Source organism: Vombatus ursinus, unplaced genomic scaffold (genome assembly GCF_900497805.2).
Source record: "Vombatus ursinus unplaced genomic scaffold, bare-nosed wombat genome assembly UNPS02000582.1, whole genome shotgun sequence".
Taxonomy (NCBI): domain Eukaryota; kingdom Metazoa; phylum Chordata; class Mammalia; order Diprotodontia; family Vombatidae; genus Vombatus; species Vombatus ursinus.
The window spans coordinates 35,591,572-35,597,571 of record NW_020940360.1 but is presented as its reverse complement, the minus strand read 5'-3'; the positions used below and the strand labels follow the sequence as shown (position 1 = coordinate 35,597,571).

The following is a 6,000-nucleotide window of genomic DNA, read 5'->3' as shown; positions in this document are numbered from 1 at the left end:
TATTTGTTATAAATAAATACAGACAAACAAAACAAACCCACACATTGGCTGCTTTATTTTGTACCTTCATCCATCATCTCTTAGTTAAGATGTGGAAAGCATGATTTATCACCAGTCTTCTAGAGTCATAATTGGTCACTTTATTAGAATTCAGAATTCTTAAATCTTTTAAAGTTGTTTTTATTTACAATGTTGTAGTCATATAAATTGTTCTCCTGGTTCCTGCTCACTTTATTCTGCTTCAGTTCATAGAAGTTTTCCCAGGTTTGTCTGAATCTGTCCTTTGGTCATCTTTTATAGTGCAGTAATATACCACTTGCCAATATTTTGGCACATAGTAGGCCCTTAATAATTACTTGTTGGTATATCATAATTTGTTCAACCATTACTCAGTTTTAAAATAATAGATCTTTATTGATATATTTTATTTTTACATTGCTTAAATTCCTTTCTGTATCTCTCTTCCTCCACCTCCCAAAGAGCCATCCCTTATAACAAAGATTTTTTAAAAAGAGAAAGAAAAGAAATTCAGCAAAACTAATCATCTTATTAGAAAAAAGAGTTATATTCAATATACTATAGCCATTCACCACAATTGATGGGTTTCCCTGATGTTTCCATTCTTTGTTAAAACAAAAAAGTGCTTCTATAAATATTTTTTGTACATGACCCCCCCTTTCTTAACAGAAGGCATCATTTATCTATTACCAAAGTGTGGGAATACCTGTAAGCCAACCCCCCCAATATAGTTCAATTATATGTTTAACATTTTTAATATATAACTTATAAGAGAATAATACATTATCTGAGGAGCAAAATGGCTGTGCCAAAAAGTCCCAGGGCATAAAGAATGGCATATTATCAATTAAATAATTATTAATCAAGTTGCCCCAAAGTGTTATATTTACTGTCTTTGTTGATTATCATAAAGCCTTTGATTCAATTCTGTACACATGATTTTTTTTCACATACAGCAAATTTATAAAATATATCTAGATAGAGTGATAATGTTAGAATATTTGAGACCCATATGGATAACTATTCTTGATTTAAAACATGCCACCACACATATAAAATGTGGCATCATTCAGGGAGACAGATTAATCCTATTATGGTTCTGTCTTGCCTTAAGTCCACTATCATGTCTGCTAAATAGATCTCAGTATGGCTCCCAAATTAAAGAAGTGAAACCAAAATATTGTATTAACCACTTGATGTATATGACTGATATCAAGTCATATGACCCCACTCAAAGCCACACTAAACAGTTTTTTTCATTTTGCAGAATCTTTCTCCAATGATATCTAAATATTATTTGGACTCAACAAATGTAAAGTTCTCAATATACAATAAGGAAAGATATAGATTGAAAGCTTTGAGCTTTAATCTGAAGGCCACATTGTCTTCATTCATGGTAAGTTACACTGAACGTAAAGATATCAAGGAGAATGCTGTGGTTAAATGCACTAAGAGACTTATTGATGGAAACTTCCACTAAGATGCCTGTCTAAAAGTTAGATAAACCACCCAGTTCCCACATACCTACTTTAGTAAAACCTTGAGGTTCATACAGACCAAAAAATGATCAATAAATCCAATGACAAACTACCATAAGTGACTTCTTCCATCTCAAAGTGGCATGAGGTTAACCAGAAGTCTGAAATCAATAGGAAGTGGGGCTGTAAGCAAAATCAGTGCCAGAATGTGCAAACAAGTACAACTTCCCAGCATGCCCAGAGATGGGCCACGTGGACAAGTCGTCTATGAGTTTATGTGTCCTGAGTGTGCATGAGTAATGGGCTCCCTTGAGAAAGCCCCAGGATGATCAGAAAACCACCACCCAGGATGGGGGTCTTGGAAGTGCTAGGGAGCAACTGCAGGCAGTGGGCAGCTGCACTGACCATCAACCAGTGCAGTGGTGCTCAGGTCAGGACATTGCAGGTCCAGAGACTCTGAGGTCTCTAGCATCCTGAACTGAGATTTCAGAGAAGTCCCTAAAGATTCAGTATTCTAAGCTTCAAAGATCCAGGTAGGCCTAACCCTGGGACAAGGTGGTGAGTAAGGGAACCTAGGTGATCTAGGATAAGACAAAGCAGGGTCAATAGTACAATGTAGAACCTGGCCTTGGCATAGGAACTGAAGCTGGGGAGATAAGTAAATTTTAAAAAATCAACCAGGATCAAAAATTATTACAACTCTAACTATCTTCCCCAAGGAAAGGTAAATAATTCTGTTACATCTACAAGAAAAGACTTAAAGGAAAAAATGGACTTTCCACAAGGACTACATGAAAAACTAGAAAAAAGAAAGTAAGACATTAAAAAATTAAATAAAAGGAAGAAAGAATTGGAAGGAGAGAAAAATAACCCAGAACAGTGGTAAGCTTTATCCAATCAATGGATGCCCTGAAAACTAGAATACATCAAATAGAAATTAATGACTCCATGAAGAAGTAAGAAACATTAGAACAAAATCCAAAGATTGAAAAATAGAAAAAATATAAGATGATAGGAATATGATTTGAAAAACTTCTGACTTGGAAAATCAGTAAAAGAGAGGTAATTTAAGAAGCGGTAGACTCCTTAAAACCATGAGTGAAAGAGTCAAGACATTTATGATTTCAAGAAATCATAAATAAAAATTGCCTAGATCTATTAGAATCAGAGGGCAAGAGTTAGCCAGGCAGAGATGTTGACGCTTTTGGAAGAACCATAATGATGACTGCCCAAGAAGGATCCCAAGTGCAGTTCAAACTTATATTAGTTGATGATGGAGGTATTGGGGAAAAAAACACATTTGTAAAACATCACCTGACTAGTGAATTTGAGAAAATGCATGTAGCCATCTTGGGTGTTGATGTCTATTCCCTTGTGTTCCATATTACCAGAGGCTCTATTAAATTCATTGTATGAGATACAGTTGGCCAAGAGAAATTTGGTGGTCTAAGAGATGATTATTACATCCAAGCTCAGTGTGACATTATGATGCTTGATGTAACATCAAGAGTTACTTACAAGACTGTACCTAGGGGCAGCTAGGTGCTGCAGTGAATAGAGCATGAGCTCTTCAGGAAGACTTGAGTTCAAATGTGGCCTCACACACTAGCTATATGACCCTGGGCAAGTCACTTAACCCTGATTGTCTCAAAAAAAGAAAAAAAAAGAATGTACCTAACTGACATAGAGATCTGGTACATATACATGAAAAATTGTGTTGTGTGGCAATAATGTGGATATTAAGGACAGAAAAGTCCAGGCAAAATCAACTATCCTCCATAGGAAGAAGAATCTCCAGTACTGACATTCCAACTAAAAGTAACTACAACTTTGAGGAGCCCTTCCTTTGGCTTGCTAGAAAACTTATTGGAGACCCTATTTTGGAGGGGGGTTTTTTATGCCATTCTTTTCTCTTGCACCTTCAGAGGTTGCCATGAACCCAGCACTGACTGCACAGTATGAACAGGACTTAAAGATTGCTCAGAAAACTGTGTTCTCTGATTGAAGGGGATGACCTATAAGGGAATGACCCTAGAGTCCAGGGTCAGAGATGTAGTTTTATAGACAACTGTCCTGTGATGTCAGTGGTATAGTGTACTTGCCATTTTATCATAGAGCTGAGCAGAACATGTGCCTAATCTCTGGGATGCTGAAGGAGATGAAAGGGCTTTGGAGTGAATGTACTAATTTTTAAAAACATAATTCATATTTTGGACCTGCATATTTAGCTGTTTTGGGTCACAATGACAGTTTCAAACATAAAATTGTTGCAGACTCATCACAATATTTAGTGGTGAATCCTGTTACTGTCATTCTCATTCTTTTTTTTGTTTAGATTAAATAAATATCAAATATTCAAACAAGTGAATTTTATCTCTTGTTTACAATATGCATTTTAAAACCTGTTTTGTATAATCTGTGGTAGGTATATACCATATTACTATTAAAATGTCCTTCACATTTTAATGAAAGTTGTTTTTAAAAACTATTTCAAACATCACATTATCAGTTAATATATATTTGAATCATACATTTCACAAAGTAGAAATAGGGGCTAGACAGGTTAAAGACTATGCCATTGTTAGATGACTGGTCACAACTTGGTAATGAAATTAAACTTAGGAGAGTTTGTATAATTAAGACAGTTAAGCTACAAGTTTTCGCACTAATAAGTATATGGTTGTGAAAGAAGGGTAAAATTGAAGAATAAAATAATCACTTCAGTATTGTACATTTTTCCTGTGTATGAGCTGTCAATAGAATAGAATTTAATTTATGTGGGTTGAGTATCAATTGGATGCAGCTTTTTAAAGACTACATTGCTTAACATACATGGAAATGGCAATCATGCTCTAAAAGGGTAGTTTGAGGTGATTATGGAAGTAAGCTAGACATGTTAACTTCAACCTTGATAATCTTTAAATCCACTGTAGGCAAAGTATTCTTGTCAGGAAGGAAGCACGTTAAGACAAAAGTCTTCGATCAGTTAATTTTGTATTGACCACCACTGGAATAGTGAGAAAATGGACCATTTTCAGTGATGTCAATCTAAAATGAAGCCTTGGAATGAGTTTTGCATTTTGGGTTCTATAATAAAAGTGAAGCATTTAATTTAAGAGAGGGGGTGGAGAGAGAGAGAGAGAGAGAGAGAGAGAGAGAGAGAGAGAGAGAGAGAACCAGAGGATAAAGGAAAGATAGGAAAAAAATCTACTGATCACCTCCAGAAAGGAATCCCAAGAAAAAGTTCCAGGAATGTAATAGCCCAAAACTAGAACCTCAAAGAAAAGAGAGATGGTTATTACATCCAAGTTCAGTGTGAAAAATGCTGCAAGCATCTAGAAAGAAGCAGTTTTTAAAACCAAGGAACACCAGTCAGGATCACATAAGACCTGGCACCTTTTTTGAAAAATGAGAGAAGATCTTGGAATACACTATTCCAAAAGCAAGCTTAGGCGCATGCAATACCACAGAGAAAAAAACTGGACCTTTGATGAGGAAGGGAATAAGCATTTACATAGAGCCTACAATATGCCAGATTCTTTACAAATATTATCTCATTTGATCCTTACAACATCCTTGCAAGGTAGATGGTATTGTTGTCTCCATTTTTTAAGTGACTTACCCGGGGTCACATAGCTAGGCCCTTTTCATATTCTTAGTTTCGATTATTTTATCCAATCAAAAAATGTTCTTACCTAGTTAGGGCAACAGAGCTAAAATAGGGTGGTTTCAACCCCATCTTTACATAAAGATGCTTTAATGTCCCTTCAATGCCAGTTAGCCAAGAGGAAAAAAAACACACAACTCAAAACAAATAGTCAAGCAAAACAAATCCACATAGTGGTCATGTCCAAAAAAAAGTGTCTCTTTCTATATTTCTATGTCTTGTGTCTATCACCTCTCTATCAGGAGGTAGATAACTTTCTTCACCATACTGCATGCATAGTTCGTCATTTCATTGTTCAGAGTTCTGAAGTCTTTCAACTGTTACTTTTCTTTGCAATGTTGTTGTTCTTAAACAAATTGTTTTCATGTATTTTTTTTTCACATTACCCTGAATCAGTTCATTATTACCCAGGATTTTCTCATCATTTCTTATGGTGCAATAATATTCCATTATATCCATATACCAAAATTTTTTTCAGCTGTTCTCTGAGACAATCTAAAGTATTCCTTTGGTCTCTTTTTCTTTTCTTTCATTTCCTTTCTGCTTTTACTTCTCATTCCTTCAGAATCAGAAAGTTTGTTTTGTTTGTAGATATTCATTCCCTAGTATTATCTTCCCTCTTAACCCACTCTCCTTCTTTATTTCCCCTTTTCCTCTGTTGAGTTGGATGTATTTCTATACCAGATTCTGTGTGTGTGTGTGTGTGTGTGCGCGCGCGCGTGTACATAAGTTTATTACGCCCCCCCTTTATTTTTCCTTCTTCAAACCCTCAGAACAGAATCAATCCACCTCCCCCATCCAGGACCTCTATTGTATATTGGGACTAGATGATTCAGA

The 6,000-nt window shown here is 35.6% G+C and overlaps 1 pseudogene; it reads left to right on the top strand.

Moving 5' to 3' along the window:
* The first annotated feature begins 2,717 nt into the window (after positions 1-2,717).
* LOC114037718 lies at positions 2,718-3,501 on the top strand (annotated as a pseudogene).
* Positions 3,502-6,000: the final 2,499 nt, after the last annotated feature.